Source organism: Megascapheus bottae, chromosome 10 (genome assembly GCF_031878675.1).
Source record: "Megascapheus bottae isolate mThoBot1 chromosome 10, mThoBot2.hap1, whole genome shotgun sequence".
Classification (NCBI taxonomy): Eukaryota; Metazoa; Chordata; class Mammalia; order Rodentia; family Geomyidae; genus Megascapheus; species Megascapheus bottae.
In genome coordinates, this window is record NC_143518.1 from 59,463,642 (window position 1) to 59,481,698 (window position 18,057).

The 18,057-nt window shown below is 43.3% G+C and overlaps 1 pseudogene; it reads right to left on the minus strand.

Moving 5' to 3' along the window:
* Positions 1–693: 693 nt before the first annotated feature.
* Positions 694–5,754, minus strand: LOC150058575 (thioredoxin-dependent peroxide reductase, mitochondrial pseudogene; annotated as a pseudogene).
* Positions 5,755–18,057: the final 12,303 nt, after the last annotated feature.

Genomic DNA, 18,057 nt, shown 5'->3' on the forward strand with positions numbered 1-18,057 from the left:
AATTTTAAAGTATGTTTATTTTATGATACATTTTTCTACCAGCACTTGAATCAAAATTCAATCTCTGGATTTAATATACATCCTTTATAATTACATCTAATCATTACCTGAAAATACACACTGAACTAAGTCAGCTAGTGAATAAGTCACTGTACACTGCAAACCTTAGGGGCCGGGTCATGCATGGTCAGTTAAGTCTTTTGCCACTGTGTTTCAGTCTTGATTCACATTTGTTTCCATCACATAGACATCTGTCATTTTGAGTTGGCTCAGAGAGCAGAGTCTAACAACGTAAAGCTATGTTGTCAGGAAGGACATTCACCTTAATACAAAGACCTCCAAGGAGAAAAACTGGGACGCTTGATCAGTAGAATTCTGTGCTTACATTAGTGTGGTGCAGCAAAGGTCTGGAAGGGAAGGAGGAGGTGTCTGCTTTGCCCACTGAAGACAGGCTCAGTAACAACATTGCCAATAAAGGATGTCTTAGGTTAGCTACTAACTACCTGGACAAAGTTGTAGGCGGTGTTACAAAAAAAGAAAACATTATAGGGGAATAGCTCTCCAGGAAATGAAAGCAAAAGGGTTTTTCTTTGTGAAAAGAAAAAAAGAATAATATCTATAAATATAAACATGCTAAACTGGCGCTGGTTGGGGTTCTTTTCTGTAGTGAAGCTTCAGGTGCACACCGATCATCTACTCATGTGCTTTCTTGAAACCTATTTTGGAAGCTGTTGGACTTGGCTTGATTGTAGGAGAATCTGGGGTCCAGTTTGCTGGGCACCATGGGCTTCCACAAACTGGAATGCCTTTGCCAAGCGGAGGCTTCCACACTCAGGCCCGCCGGCAGGTCAATCACACGCACATGCTTGATGACTCCATCGGGACCAGTTAGGAAGTCTAGACCTCTGAGTGCAGGACCAGTATCTCCCGACAGCACACTGTAGTTCCTGGAGATTTGTTTGTTCAAATCCAGCGAGAGTACGATGTTCCTGTGGTCCAAGCCTCCATTGTCCCTTGGTGTGTTGATCCAGGCGAGTCCACGGAAACTGTGATGACCCCACAGTTCACAGCATGAAGCTCATTGGCATTGCCACTGAAGGCAACCATGTCTGCAGGACACACAAAGGTGAAGTCCTAGAAGAAAGCATCAAGTATTTCTCCACATCATCAGGCTAAGCTCTGTGGACTCTCCATTGACAACAGCTGGGCCTTTAACGGAAGGTGCATGCTGGGTGACAGCAGAGGTATAGGATGAGGAACTAGTGTGAAAGGAGAATTTTGATCGAGTGGCGCCAGACCATGGAGTGTTGCTCAAGCATGTTCTAGCAGCAACATGCCTAAGGGCCACAGAGGCAGAAAATGCCCTGAGAGATGTGCTTGCATGTCAGGCAACTGAGGCCTGGAGCAAAGTCCCAATACAGCTGCCATCTTCAAGTGCACGCGAGAACCAAGCATCTCATTTTAAAAGTCATCGTTAAGGAAGTGGATGGCCTCCACCATCTATGGGCCCAAAGCCACCAGTGCTGGTGGCACACTGGAGAGAAAAACGATGAGGTCAGATGCCCACCAGTCCCCCCAACCCTTTTGAGAGGAGAGAATCCTGGACTTGCCCACCATTGCTTTGGTTAAGCATTACATTTACTGAGTGAGGATACATTTTCATTATCATTGTGCAACACTGAGACTATCTAATGGATGCTGGACTATCTTTTTCCCCCAGTGAGGATTTTTCTAAACAGCCTCCTTTCTAGATCAGCATGCATTCTTTCAGCAATGACAAATAAAAGCTGGCTTTAGTTAGAATTGTCCATGAAGGAGGTTGCAGGCTCCTCCCTTGCTGCCTCTCCTTCCTTTGTGCTTCCGGTACTCTGGGAGAATGTCTCTCTTCTCTTCTTTGTCAGGGACTTCTAATAGGTTATTCATAGATTAGGGCAAACACAGCAGTACTTTGCCTCTTTCATTCTATCTTTTCTTTGATTCAAGTTGCAAAGTTCAAATACGCAAATGTAAACCGTGGGGTAGACTTTTCTTTAAAGGCAGAGCGCCTCCTTATGGTCAGAGCTCCTCTGACAGCACCCAGCTTTTGTCTTTTTCATTTCTCTGGCAGCACTCAATTCCTTTCAATGAACTGACCCTGATCAGCTTAAATGGAAGGAATATGATTGTAAGTCTGCAAGAGACTGGTGGATCTATGGATAAATACTTCCTCAAACTTATTACGAACAAGCTCTAACAGGGTTAGCGATGTATGTTCATTCTTTCATTTACTCAAAAGAATATTGATTGAGCAAATGTCAAACATTGTATTGGGAAACCATGGTGAGCAAAAGAGGTACACTTCCTGTCCTTGAGTGGGGTCAGCAAGAGATAAGGGACAGTCGCCAGCCAGAGTGAGGCCTGCAGAGGAAATGGGCACATGTCCCCTCTTAGCATGTTTATGAAAGGAATGTCGACTACACCCAGCAAGCAGGAAGACAGGAAGTGAAAGACAGGCCTTCATAGAGTGAAGGGGAGAGAGGACGGGCTGCAGGAACTGGAGAGGGTGTTCACGGGGGAAGTTTCTGATCTTTATGATGCCTCAGGCATTATCCTGGGTCCTGGAGATGAGAAAGTAAGCCAGATAAATGAGATTCCTGTTCTGTGTGTGTGTGTGTGTGTGTGTGTGTGTGTGTGTGTGTGTGTGTGCACATGTGTAGGGGAAAGGCATTTGACTCTCTATGAAGTAATGTCAGATGCGGGCTATGAAGAGAGCCAGAGGGGTGGATTTGAGAGCCCACAGAGAACCAGTGGGAGTTTGGAGGATAATGTTTTCTGTTGGAGACAATGATTTCTACTTCTGCTCGTGTGAGGCCCCTCAAGCACGTGTTGACTCCCTCACTGTAGACCTCGTAGTCTGAACTGATAAGAGGCTGCTGTGGATACAGAGTCAGAAATTAAGAGAGAACCAGAAGACAGCCAAGAGGATCCATAATGGTGGCTTGGACAAAGAAAGCCAGCTTTGTTGGTGGAGATGCAGGTGGAAGCAGGATCTGTCTTGGACAGGGGAGTCAGCAGGAAGAGGCATAAGACCATAGGCCACCCTTTGCTCTGAGAAGCAGGTTGGCACAGGGAAATTTGTGATGAGAATGGAAGTAGATAAGGAAGTAATCTCAGAGTAGCCTAGGTCATAGGGCCCTCCATGGAAATGGACTGTCCTGAGGAGAGAGAGGACTCAGGGGAAGGTGAGAGTTCTAGAACGAAGAGGGCTTTGTGAGCACTGGGCCTGTGGGGTCATGAGGAGATGAGGAGGGGAGTTCCTGACGTGGATAAGTAGAAATGGCATTCATCCATGTGGGAAGTACATGGAATAGGCACTCACTACACCTTAAATATGAAAAATAAATACATTGTATGGTGCTGGTGGCTCAGGCCTGTAATCCTAGCTACCTAGTAGAAGGCTGAGATCTGAGGATTGTGGACTGAAGCCATTCTGTGCAGGAAAGTCTATGAGACTCATATTGCCAATTAAATAGAAAAAAGCCAGAAGTGGAGCAGTGGCTCAAGTAGTCTCCTTAAAAATCTCATTCCTATTAACTTTGTATTTAAAGTCAACATTCAGAAATAATTGTGTGTCCTTGAGAGAGTTTAAAAGTTTCTTAAGACAGTTGAATTATATCAACATATGTCTTCATTTTTATTTTATTTGTTTTGCTGGTGTTTCTGGGGTCTGAACTCAGGGCCTCTTACTTGCTAGGCGGGTGTTTTAACCATGAAGCCAGACTCTCAGCCATTGTTTTGTACTGGTGAAGTTTGAGATAGTGTCTCACGTCCTACATGCTCCTAGACCATGATCCACCACATTTTTTTTTCCTTCTTGCTGTTGCTGGGAAGTTTGAACCATCATATCCAGCTCTTGGCTGAGAAAGGGTCTTATGAGGGATTTATTTATTCATTTCTGGTCGCAGGCATGGGTAATGTCTTTTTTTTTTTTTTTTGCTGGAGGTTAGCACTCTACCACTTGAGCCACAGCTCCACTTGTGACTTTTTGGAAGTTCATTAGAGCTAATAATCTCATGGATGTTTCTGCCTGGGCTGCTTTGAACCATGATCCTCATATTTCAACCTCTTAAGCAGATAGGATTGCATGAACCATTGGCTCCAGCTTATGAACTTTTTGATCTGGGCTGGTTATCTTTTTATTGTGGGGATAATGTATAGAGGGGTTACAGTGACATTTGTCAGGTAGTAGGTACATTACTTCTCACACATTGATACCCTTTTTCATGTTTTTGTTCCCCTTTCCCTCCCCCTCCTAGTCATCTTGTTTTCCCCCCTTCCCTTCCCTGTTTCAAATAAACAAATAAGTGTATATACAGTATACCAGGTAACAAAGTCAGATACATTAACAACAAAGAGAATTAACATAGTACATTAAGAACAATAATCACACAAGATAAACCTCTTGTTTCCATATCCTAGAGTTCATTTCATTTAGTCTCATCCTATATGACTTTATGTACATCAGTTTTGAGCTATTGTAATCCTCTGCTAGGAGAGTCCTAGATGTGTACTAATTATTCAAGTGAGGGAAGCATTGCGCCTATGTTCCTCTGGGTCTGGCTTACTTCACTCAATATGATTTTTTCCAAGTCTTTCCATTTCCTTACAAATGGGACAATGTCGTTCTTTCTGACAGCAGCATAGAATTCTATTGTGTATAAGTACCACATCTTCTTGATCCAATCATCTACTGAAGGACAGATGGGTTGGTTTCATATCTTAGCTATGGCAAATAATGCCGCAATAAGCATGGTTATACTAGTGGCTTTAGTATGTCCTTTTTTTTCTGGACAATTGGATTAATGCCAAGGAGTGGGATTGCAGGGTCATAGGGGAGCTCTATGTTTAGTCTTTTTTTTTTTTGCCAGTCCTGGGCTTGAGCTCAGGGCCTGAGCACTGTCCTTGGACTTTTTCAAGGCTAGAGCTCTACCACTTAAGCCTCAGCACCACTTCCAGCTTTTTTCTATGTATGTGGTACCGAGGAATCGAACCCGGGTCTTTGTGCATGCTAGGCAAGCACTTTAACCACTAGGCCAAACTCCCGGCCAAACTATTTTTTTTTTTTTTTGCCAGTCCTGGGCTTGAGCTCAGAGCCTGAGCACTGTCCTTGGACTTTTTCAAGGCTAGAGCTCTACCACTTGAGCCTCAGCACCACTTCCAGCTTTTTTCTATGTATGTGGTACCGAGGAATCGAACCCGGGTCTTTGTGCATGCTAGGCAAGCACTTTAACCACTAGGCCAAACTCCCGGCCCCTATGTTTAGTCTTTTGAGGAACCGCCATACTGCTTTCCAGAGTGGTTGAACAAGTTTACACTCCCACCAACAGTGTAGTAGCGATTCTGGGCTGGTCTTGAAACACAGTCCTAATCTCAAGTCTCTTGTATAACAGGTGTGAGCTACAATGCCAGTCTACTTTTCCTTGATTGTCCAACTTAGCCTAGTGCCTTAAATAATTCATATCTGGATTGTTTTTATGATTATCCTTATTCTTAATGTTTATAGCACATGGCACCTTGAACAGGTGTAAGTGACTCCTGATACTATCTGCCTAATCAGTGGAACCCAAGTTCTTTTCACTTGACTGCAAGTGTACACAGCACTGAGATCAACGTCTGACTGTTGTACTTTCTGTGACAATGTCGGTAGTGACGTTTTTGCTCCTTAAAGGAGACCTCAGTATGACCGAAACCTGTTTCAGATTCATGGAGGACCATCGTCCCTCACTCTATGTCTGTGTTGAAAGTAATCAGGGAGAGAGGTTGGAGGCATGGCTCAGTTGGCAGGTCACTAGCTAATGAGTACATATTGGGTTCAAATCCAGGTCTCTAACCAAAAAAAAAAAAAAAAAAAAAGCGAAGAATCAGGGAGAGACCGGAAACAGGTCAGGTGTTGCATGACTGTAGGTGCTTCACACAGCCTCCCTCGGAGTGCAGACGCGACCAGTGCAGAGTATTCCACAGTTTCTGTGGCCGTGGAAAGAGTTTTGTGGGGTGATTTTTTCTCACTTCCTGTGCTTTGTTGGCTGGTGTTTCTGAATACAAAAAGACGGCAGAACTCCCGTTTGCTGATGTGGCATTCACATCAGTGCGCGGTGATAGGTCAGGGGCTGAGTAAGATTTATTTCCCTTACAAACTTTTTGCTCACTTTTCCTTGTGTTTATTCCATTTGTATTGGAGGAAGAGAAGATTATTCCTGGAAAGTTCTTTTGCCTCGAACAATTAGAGCTCAAGAAAGCAGGAAGTTGAAAGTGTCTGAGAAAGGATATGCGTAAAAACAAAAGTTGTATCAGTAAATGATAACTACTAACTAAGAATGCTAATAATAATCACCAAGAGTTTAAAGATGGAAAGCTAATAGTGCTGGTTGCTTAGTTAGTCTGCTTGTTTAGTTATTATTTTATTCCTTTTGGGTATGCTTGATAGATCCTAAGCCAAAATATGTTGTCTGACTTTTTCTTTTCCTTTGGGTTTGTTAAAATAGCTGCTTTCCAGTTCTTAATATTTAATTGAAAGTACTTACACAGTATTCTAGAATATCAATGGAGTGAAATTCTGTTGTACCCTATTAATTTTTGGTACTTGTGCTGAGTTAAGCTCAGGGTCTGGGTGCTGTCCTTTCGTTTTTCTGCTCAAAGCAGACACTCTACAACTTGAGCCACAGCTCTTCTTAGAACTTGTTGCTGGTTGACTGAAAATTCTAATGGACTTTTCTGCCCTGGCTTGTTTCGAACTTTGGGCCTTGGATCTCAGTCTCCTGAGGAGAAGGGTCACTAGCGTGAGCTACTGGTACCTGGCTCTGTACCTTGTGTTTATTTCATCTGTAGTATCATGACTTCCTTCACAGAGTAAGTTGTCTCATCCTCTGTGGCACTACTTTTCCTAATCCAGTGGCATCCATCTCCCAGAGACGGGATTGTGAGCAGGGAAAGAGGGGCTGGGTGACAGGACTGGCTCTGAGCAGCCCTCAGCGGAAGATTTGCATTCTTACCTCCTCTCCTCCTCCCCCACTTCCCTTCTTCATCAGTCCTCATTGTAAGTCTTAAATCCATTTCTTCTTTTCTTATATCTTTTTCCATTTAAAGTTCTGAATTTGCCTAAGTCAACAGGAAAAGTAGGTGTTTCTTTTTTCTTTTTTTTCTTTTTTTTCTTTTTTGCCAGTCCTAGCTAGGGCTTGAACTCAGGGCCTAGGCACTGTTCTTGGACTTTCCCAAGACTAGTGCTCTACCACTTGAGCCACAGCACCACTTCCATCTTTTTCTGGGTATTGAGGAATCGAACCCAGAGCTTTGAGCGTGCTAGGCAAGCATTCTGCCATTAGGCTGTGCTCCCAGCCCTGAAATGGATTTTTAACATTAAACTTTTATTTTGTGATACCTGTAGTTTGTATGCTATTGTAAGAGATGAAACAGAGAGAGCGCATGCATTTATGTTTATAAGACTTTGTAAAACTGTGCTGTGATCTCAGCCCAGTTCTCACTGATGAGTAAGAATCTTTCAATCATCACCGGCGGCCCCTTCATGTCTCTTTCATGTGTGGATGTGAGGAATGGGGTTCATAAAGTGGCAGATATTCATAAAGAAACCCTCGGGGAAGCATGGCCTAAAGTCAAAGAAACTACGACCCCGCTTGTAAATAGTGACAGTGGGTAATGGCTGCAAAACTGGCTTGTTCCTTTTAACCGTTTTCCTTTGGTGAAAGGCTGTGTTGTTACAACTATTGCTGGAAAATGGAGTGTGGAATTCTGAGGGGGGAAAAATAAGATTGGAATGTGTAGAGCATGCAATCTACTTCTGATTTTGTACATAAGCAATTGAACTAGTATTACTTCTGAAAGAAGAACATGAGCTTTCCCCCAAATGACAAGATTCTAAGTATTTATTAATAAGAAGTATAAGTATGCCAGTCATGCATGTATGTATGTGTGAGAGTGTGTATGAAAACACACTGCTCTGACAAGGGACTCTCAGCGATTTATTTTTGTATTTATTTACTTACTTTTTTGTTGGTTTTAGGGCTTGAACTTGGGGCCTGGGCGCTGCCTCTGAGCTTTCCTGCTCATAGCTAGCACGCTCTACCACTTTGAGCCACAGCTAAGAACTGAACTTAGTGGTAGAGTGCTCGCCTAGTATGTGTGAAGCCCTGGGTTCGATTCCTTAGTACCATATACACAGAAAAAGCCAGAAGTAGCACTGTGGCTCATGTGGTAAGGGTGCTACCTTGAGAAAAAGAAGCTCAGGAACAGAACCCAGATCCTGAATTCAAACCCCAGGACTGGGAAAAAAACCCAGAAACACCCATTGGAAGTACACAGTTCAATTCCCTTGTATTTCTCTGACAGTGCTAGAGCTATGAACACAGGATCACGAACATGTTCCAGGAAGGCGCTCTACAAATTGCCCTTATATCTCCATTCCTGGTTGCTTTAATTCTTTTTCAGATCTATTTTATATGTTATATGTTCGTTTTAATTCTTTTTCTGATCTATTTTATATGTTATATATGTTTGTTTTAATTCTTTTTCAGACCTATTTTATATGTTATATGTTTGTTTTAATTCTTTTTCAGAGCTATTTTATGTTATATATGTTTGTTTTAATTCTTTTTCAGAGCTATTTTATGTTATATATGTTTGTTTTAATTCTTTTTCAGATCTATTTTATATGTTATATATGTTTGTTTTAATTCTTTTTCAGATCTATTTTATATGTTATATGTTTGTTTTAATTCTTTTTCAGATCTATTTTACGTTATATATGTTTGTTTTAATTCTTTTTCAGATCTATTTTATATGTTATATATGTTTGTGTGGGGCTAAACTTGGATTGCATTCGTTCTACCTGTATGTCCCAGGCTACTGGAATCACAGACGGAAACTACCAATGTCTGGCTTACTTGTTGAGATGGAGTCTTATGATTGTGATCGAATTTTATCGTGTTTTATTATTCCAAAGGGATCCTCTGAGCCAACTTGCTATTACCCCCTGCTCCATGTCCAGTCCCAAGCAACTACTGATTTCCTTCCATCCCTCCCTCCCTCCTTCCTGCCCTTCTCTCTCTACTTCCTTCCTTCCTTTCTTCCTCTCTCCCCTCTCCCTTTCTTCCCTTCCTCCCTCCCCTCCTCCTTCTGGTCCCCTCCTCTCTTTCTTTCATGCATCTGAGACTGGACATTCAAACTTCACATCCTCTCTTTGGCTAGTGCTTCACCAACAGAGCCACACCTCCAACCCCTGCTATCTTTCTTTCTCTAGAGTTTTTCCTTTCCTAGACATCTCATATAAACGGATCCTCCACAGACAGAAGCTACGTGGCACCCACCAGCATCCTGAGAGGGTTTGTGAAGGGCTAGCGCTGCTTCTTCCTCATGTGGTTCAGGAAACTCTGGTGGAATGATCCGAGCTTGCGCTTTTCTTTGCAGGATGTTTTAAAATTATTCATTCTGTTCTGTCACATGTGATGAGTATATTCAGATTTTCTATTTTCTTTTGAGGCAACTTTGATAATTTTGGTTCCCCCAGGAGGGGTTGTTTTTCTCTATAGAAAGAAGAAAGCCAATCCGTCCCACAGCTCATAGTCTACTTGTTTTGGATATGTGAATACTCCCGCAGAGTCGAGCATGAGCTTGGGAACTTGTACTACAGTATATAATATGTGTCATGCCCTGTGTGTTGTATGCTGTGTGATTATGTCAAGAAGCTTGTGAGCCCCGCCCCGACTGTCAGGGGATCACACCGAGGCTGGCCTCACTTGCAGAAGTGACCCTTCGCTTCTCTACCTCAAACTTTTTTCCTCCTTCCTTTCAAATGACAATTTTTTTCCTTTTTTGTTTTTTATTGTAATTAGTAAAAGGGTTACATGATATTTGCCAGATAGAAGGTGCATTAATTCACATACATTGATACCCTTTCACATGTCTTGGTACCCATTTCCCTCCCCCCCACACCCCCCTCCCGTCTTGGTTTTCCCCCCTTCCCTATCAAATTTCAAATATCCAAATACAAATAAATTCAATATATCAGATAACAAAGTGAGATACTATACCAATATGAGATAACCAAGGGATAGCAAAGGAGATGAGAGACAACATAGTACATTAAGGACAACAATTATTCATTATATGGCTTTTGTTTCAATATCCTGGAGGTCCTTTCAATTAGCTTCGTACTATATGGCCTTATGTATCAAGATTTTGCTCTATTGCAGATCTCTGCTAGTAGAGCCCAAGGTTTCTACTGATTATGACGAATGAGGGAAACCATTGAGCCTAAGTTCCTTTGAGTCTGGCTTACTTCACTTAATATGATTTTTTCTAAGTCTTTCCATTTCCTAACAAATGGGGCGATGTCATTCTTTCTGACAGCAGCATAGAATTCCATTGTGTACAAATACCACAACTTGTTGATCCACTCATCAACTGAGGGACATCTGGGTTGGTTCCATATCTTTGCTATGGTGAATAGTGCTGCAATGAACATTGTTGTGCCGGTGGATTTAGTATGTCCTTGTTTCTGGATGGTTGGGTAAATGCCAAGTAGTGGAATTGCTGGGTCATAGGGGAGTTCTATGTTTAGCCTTTTGAGGCACTGCCACACTGCTTTCCATAGTGGTTGAACAAGTTTGCACTCCCACCAACAGTGTAATAGTGATCCCTCCTGGCCACATCCCCTCCAGCATCTGTTGTTATTCGTTTTCCTGATCCTGGCCATTCTAACTGGAGTGAGGTGGAATCTTAGAGTTGTTTTGATTTGCATTTCTTTTATGACCAGAGATTTGAGCATTTCTTCATGTGTCTATAGGCCATTTTTGTTTCTTCTTCAGAGAAGACTCTCTTTAAGTCTTTGGCCCATTTTTTAATGGAATGGTTGTTACTTTGGAGGTTAGTTTTGGAGTGATTCAATTTTTGGAGTTGTTGATATATTTTAGATATGAGGCCTTTGTCCGTTGTTTGGTTGGTGAAGATCTTCTCCCACTCTGTAGGCTTCCTGATTAGTTTACTAGCTATGTCCTTTGCCATACAGAAGCTCTGCAGTTTAATGCAGTCCCACTTATCCAGCCTTTCTCTGATTTGTTGTGATTCTTGGTCCTTATTAAGAAAGTTGCGACCTGTGCCAAGGAGGCCTAGTGTATCTCCTATTCCTTCCTGTAAAGTTTTCAGTGTGCAAATGACAATTTTTGATCTCCACCATAGCTCCACAACCATTTCCTAAGAAATGTACTCAGCCGTACTTCTCTGTTTCTTCATGCCATTTCATCTGTCCTTTGAAATGCTCATTTAAATTCATTCACCCATTCAGAGTAGTTTTTATTCAGTTACTCTATGGTAGTGAGCTGAATAGAACCATCCAGAAGGAGCTGCTATTCCTGTAGAATAAACAGCAGTTAGGGGGAATAGAAAACGGATGGGTAGGCAGAAGCAAAGTCATAAGAGGTGGGCACAGGGATTTCTCGGGTGGATCAGGGCAAGGCAGGCTGCCTGAGGGCCCGATGCCCCTGGAGCTGGGTCTGAAGTCAAATATGGATGTGGTTAGAAACTCAGTGAAAGGTGAAAGAGGAAGGAAGGAAAGACACAAAGTGTAAAAAATAGAAAAAAAAATCCATGCTGGCAGCCATTGTTTATAATTCTCCACCCCACCATGTGTACACACATGTGTGCTCACGCACACACACACACGTGCATGCACACATGCACATGGGCGTGTACACACACTGGCAGGTTTTGGCCCGAGCAATTGGAAAGGAGATGAGGCGATGCAGAGGTCAGCTGTGGCCGCATGGAGGTGACGTGCGTGAGGATCTGTAAGAGAGGCTGTGAATCGTGATTGCTAACGGAATGAGAAATCCAAAAGGAAGAAGGTTTAAGCTGGAGCCAGGAAACTGCAAGTCTTTGATGCCAAGCTGGCATCTGAGAGCCGCTGGGCTGGAGGACGTAAAGGAAGGCAGTGGGGTGATAGAGGGGCGTCATGGTGGTTCTTGGGTTGGCCAGGCATGGGAGTCGCTGGTGCCACCACCGAGCTGACACTAGGAGGCCTGGGCTGGGTGCTTGGGTTTGGACAGATCGGTGGTGATGGTGATACATGGTGGGAAAGGCCAGGCTTGCAGAAGAAGGCGGGTGGGAAGCAAGAACTGAACGCGCAGCGAGCTGACCAGAGAAAGCGCAAAGAGAGCCAAGAAGGCTGAGTTCCAGGGGGGTCTCCTCAAAGGGCTGAAGGGTTCAGGCTGGTTGGGAGGGAGAGAGCCAGCTCAGGGGCTGATGCAGTGTGAAAGTGACCAGGGAGCCGGGCCATCTCACCGATGAGGTATTGAGTCCTCAGGAAATGAGTGGCCTGGCATCGTACGGGGAAATTGTGCTAGAAATAGAGTCAGGTTTTTTCCTCCTAAAACTTTAATTTTCTTCCCTCCCAACACAATGGCAGTACTGATCCACCCCTCAAGGGGTGTGTGTGTGTGTGTGTGTGTGTGTGCGCACGCGCGCGTGTGTGCATGTTCCAGTTTTGAGGCTTGAACGCAGGCTCAGGGACTGGGCTCTGTTCCTGGCCTTTTGTGCTCAAGGCTAGTGCTTTACCACTTGAGCCACAGTTCCCCTTCCAGCTTTTTACTGGTTCATTGGAGATAAGAATCCCATAGACTTTCCTGCCTGGAATGGCTTTGAACCACAATCCTCAGCCTCCTGAGTAGCTGGGATTATAGGTGTGAGCCACCAGCTTCTCCATGTATCCTTCTTAAAGAGGTCCACTAATGAGGTGATGTGGTTAGCTCCTGAGACAATTTTAAAGCCTAGTTATCTAAGTGTCTGGTGTTCCTTTCATCAGAACGGCCGGAGAACGCTCTCAATCAGAACAGGACACGATTGCATGTGAACTTCCATGTTCCCTCCAGTATATTATTTATAAGAGTCAGGAAGCAAGAATTCTCAGATTTTACAGAAGTCAGTTTTCCCCAGTGGAATTTTAGCTTAGAGGCAAATATTGTGACTGTTTTGAGTTGCGGAAGACAAAAGTCCACTTGAAACCATATGACAGTAAGTTTGCTAAAGGGGCCAAGTTGTTTTCTTCATTTGTGTATGTTGGCAAATTTATGAGGCAGGTGAACACAGGAGAGACACTCCAGTCATTAAAGTCACAAAGGAAGTGGTGAGGCTGAGATTTGATCTGCCAATCTCAGTGGTACAAAGTGTTCTTTTCAAAAGCCACCTACCTGGATCTTAGTGGGAAACAAGTCAGGCTTCCGTCTACACCCATAAAAATTGCAACTTTAACGCAATTGAAATGTACTGATTCCAATCAGTTCACAATGTATTGACTCTGCAGCTCACAATAAAATATATTTCTTGTACCTTCAGTCTGTGGATTAGGAAATGGATCTCCCTCCATCCCTCTCTCCTTCCCTCCCTTCTCACCCTTCTTTCTTTCCTTGCTGGTCCAGGGGCTTGAACTCAAGACCTGGGCACAGTGCTTGACCCACTCTGTGCTCGAGGCTAAGGAGCTTAAATTTGAGCCACAGCACCACTTCCAACTTTTTCTGCATAGTTTGTTGGAGATACAGTGAGTCTCACAGACTTTTCTGTCCAGGCTGGCTTAGAACCACAGTCCTCAGATCTCAGCCTCCTGAGTAGCTAAGTTTACAGTTATGAGCCACTGGTGCCAGACTGGAAATGATTTTCTTACAGTTAATAATCTAATAGAAAATTCAGAAGCCAATAAATTGGAGGGTTGAAATGATATTCATAAGATTCAGGAGTTTCACTTTAAAATTCACTGAGAGTGGTTGCAATTTTGCTTTACCAATATAATCAATTCTGTAACCATGTGTTTACATATCCTTTTCTTTTTCTTTTTTTTTTAAAGAAACTTAAAAAGTCTCCCCCACACTATTTCTTTTCTAATCTCTATAATACTGTTTGGAGCTCAGGGGTCAAGCACCTGGCTTATGGATTTCTTCACAAGAGAAGCTCAGGAATTATTTATTTTCTTGGAAAATTCAAGAAGGATTATTACCTCCCTCCTTCTCTATTTTTGGTCTTGGGATTTGAACTCAGGGCCTTAAGTTTGCTCTACAGGCTCTATTACCCCTTGAGCCACTCTTCTAGTCCCAGAAGAGTCATTTCTCAGCTTGCATAGTAACACACCATTTGTCGCTCGTTCATTGATTGCCTGAATGTATTAGTTACCTGGCTTTGTAATGTTTCCAGAAAATACTTGCTTCTCTCGCTTTGTTTCTGTCTCAAGATCTGTGTGTGTTGCACTGTAGCGTTGTGATGGGATTGCCTCACAGCCAGTATGTTGATATTATATTCAAAACGTTGACAGTCACCTGCCTCTTTACCAGAGTCCTCTTCAAGCCCCTTCGTGGAGAGCAGTGTTGAGCATTCACTGCATCTGTGCTGGAATCAGAGTATCAGAGTCATCAGGGAGTTTTTGTCTCTTTCTTCTCATGTGCAGGCTATACAGATTGGTGGTATCGAAAGTGATTAATGTGCGGCTTGTCCTTGGAAATTACATTTTACTTTTAGAAAGCTCAGATAACAGCAAGCCATCGTGGAGGATGAGGATGGAAAAGACATTAGTTTTAATCTCCTTTTATAATAAGCCGACTTTGCTGTGCACCATTTATTTCACAATTAAAAAAATAAGTTGGGTACTGGTGGCTCCATGCCTGTACTCCTAGCTACTCAAGAGGTTGAGATCTGAGGCTCATGGTTTGACTCCAGCCCAGCCAGGAAATTCCATGAGACACTTACCTCCAGTAAACCACCAAAAGCTGTGGTTCAAGTGGTGGAGTGGTAGCCTTGAGAAAAAAAGGCCAGGGACAGCAGCCAGGCATTGAGTCTAAGTTCTGGGAGCAGCGTACACGCGTGCGTGTGTGCACACACACACATGCACACGCGCACGCGCACGCACGCACACACACGTGCGCGCACACATGCACACACGCGCACACACACGCACACACAGAGTGAAGCAGAATGATAAAGCTCACTCACAATCACCCTGTCTTCCTCTCTCTCTGCCCAATTTTAATCTGCTGGTAAGTTCACTGTCATCCCAAGCCAGTCATTAGGTTGATAGGCTTCGTCTCTGCGCCCTCTTTATTAACTCCCTTACGACTCTCAAGAGAAGCGATCGCGAAGGTCTAGGAGCAGGAACGTCTTTCCACATGGAAAAGTCTTTCTTACGTCATTTTTGTGGATTGTGCTGGTTGGGAATTGAGCATTGATCGTTGCAAGGCAGACTGACATATGTTGACTCAAGTAACCTGTAACAGCAGTCTACTACACCATGAAACTTTCCACCCAAGGAAGCACCTGGCCAGGTGGACCTTGTTCTACTTCTCTCACCCACTGCCCCTGTGCTGGCACCATCACCATCCTGCCTTCCTCATCATTCCAACATCCTCCCTGAAGAGTTTTTTGGATCCTTTAAATTGGATATGGTGTGGATTCGCTTTCTTCCTCCTTTCTTCTCTTCTCTTCCCTTCCTTCCTTCCTTCCTTCCTTCCTTCCTTCCTTCCTTTCTTCCTTCCTTCCTTCCTTCCTTCCTTCCTTCCTTCCTTCCTTCCTTCCTTTCCTCCTCCTCCTCCTCCTCCTCCTCCTCCTCCTCCTCCTCCTCCTCCTTCTTCTTCTTCTTCTTCTTCTTCTTCTTCTTCTTCTTCTTCTTCTTCTTCTTCTTCTTCTTCTCCTTCCTTCCTTCCTTCCTTCCTTCCTTCCTTCCTTCCTTCCTTCCTTCCTTCCTTCCTTCCTTCCTTTCTCTCTCTCTCTCTCTCTCTCTCTCTCTCTTTCTTTCTTTCTTTCTTTCTTTCTTTCTTTCTTTCTTTCTTTCTTTCTTTCTTTCTTTCTTTCTTCCTTTCTTCCTTGGCAGCCATGTGCCTTGAACTCAGGGCCTGAGCACTGTCCTTGGGTTTTCTCAAGACTAGAGCTCTACCACTTGAGCTACAGCACCACTTCTGGCCTTTTCTGTGTATGTGGTACCAAGGAATCGAATCCAGGTCTTTATGTATGCTAGACAAGCACTCGACCACTAGGCCAAACTCCTGGCCCCCTTTCTTCCTATTTCTAATGCATTTCTCTTATGGTTCTGAATTAGAGAATATTTGAAAAATAATAGAAGAAATGATCATGTATTGGTGAGCAAGTATTCAGGGGATGGATAGATAGGTGATGTGCTTTGGAGCCAGAATTTAGCTGGTTTACTGGAGAGTGAGGAAGAAGGAGGAATCTATAACCACACTCAGCTTTTGATCTGGTTAGGAGGTAAAAGCAAGATGGTGTTTGCCAATCTAAGGAAGGCTGACCACTGTAGATACCGTTCCCATCGAGATGACTACAAAGCAAGGTGGCAGCTAAATAAAACATGTATTTCCGCTTAAGGGACAGGTTTTTTGTTTTTTACCAGTCACGGGGCTTAAACTCAAAGCCTGAGCAACGTCCTTGAGCTTTTTTGCTCAAAGCCAATGCTCTACCACTTTGAGCTATCGTGCTACTTCCTGTGGTTGATTGGAGACAAAGGGTCTCAGGGACTTCGCTGCCCAGGCTGGCTTCAAACTTCTATCCTCAGGTCTCAGCCTCCTGAGCTGTGAGCCACCAGCTCCTGGCTGGAATAGCCTTAGTGCAGTTGGAGTATGAATCCAGCGCTAAGATGAATCTGCCTGGAAGATGTGAAGGTGAGAACTCAGTGTACCTAAGAGAGTGTCTCCAAGTGCAAGGCAGGGAGGGGTTTAGAGAGAGAAGGTCTAGGGCCTTATTGTCCCAGTGGTGAAAGGACAGATTCCCAAGAGACAAACAGAACTGGCTCTAGAGGAGGGGATTCACCTTCTGCCCTCAGACTGGCTGGGGCAGTCGGGATCTCTTGCAGGGAGAAGGAGACTACTACGAGGCTGAGAACCTGGAAGAGCAGGATGGAACTTATGTGCTGGCATTCCAAGGGGACCAGACAGGAAGTGGAAGCGCACTGAAATCAAGTCTCTGGACTCTAGAAAAAGAGAAAAGAGGATAGATAAGCCCTTTTAGCTACGGATTATTGGTCTAGTTACTTAATTGTTTTGTTGCTCATTTGAAAAATGAGGGTGCTCTATTATTTTTCTCCTAGGGAGGTGGGAATTAAACCACATATTCAGGTAAAACCTCCCAGAGCAAGGAGGTTCCTTAGGCAAGCCATCTTGCATTCTCAGTTCCTTTTCTTTCAGCATTGTTAACTGAGAAACATCGTATATTTGTACACACTCTTTGATCACTTATTTTTTGTGCGCATGTGCTAAATGAGTATATGACTAAATGAATGAGTGTATGAATGAATAATGAGTATGTGAATGAGTGAATGAATGATGTGTGTATGAATGAATGAACAATGGTGTGTGAATGAATGGATAAGTATATGAATGAATGCCTGGTGAATGTATGAATGAATGAATGAGTGTATGAGTGAATGCAGTGTGTGTAAATGAATGAATGAGGACATGGTGAGTGCATGTGCAGTAATGTTGGAGTCAACCGTAGAGTTCTAGGAGATGCTAATGACAAACTTTCAAATAAATCTGTAGTCTTTTAGGAAGACATAACAACATTTCAATACAGTTAACACCTCCAATCTATACTTTAAGGCATTTGACAAAACGATTGCATAATACATGAGACTTAGAGCCTAGGTTTTATAAGAGCTTTTACATCTCTTTAAGTTGCAATTCTGATAGCAGTAAAAATTATAGACATTTCATACTTAAAAAATCTAATTAATTCTTGCTCACGTATCACCGACTACTGTACATCAATACTATTTTCAATTCTCAGATCAATAGACTGGTGTTTTTTTCCCCTCTTTTTGAAAATAATCTAATTAGTCTCACTGAGGGGTTACCCTGTAACATGAGGGGGAGCCCGGAGGCCCTGTGGTATTGACTCAGAGGTGAGATGGATGGAAAACCTGTTTAAAGGCCCCCTATGAGGTCAATTTAAGAACTCTTGGCAATACGTGGGAATGAGGGTAGGGAGGGAGACAATTTCTCATCTTTTGCCCCCACTCCACACCCC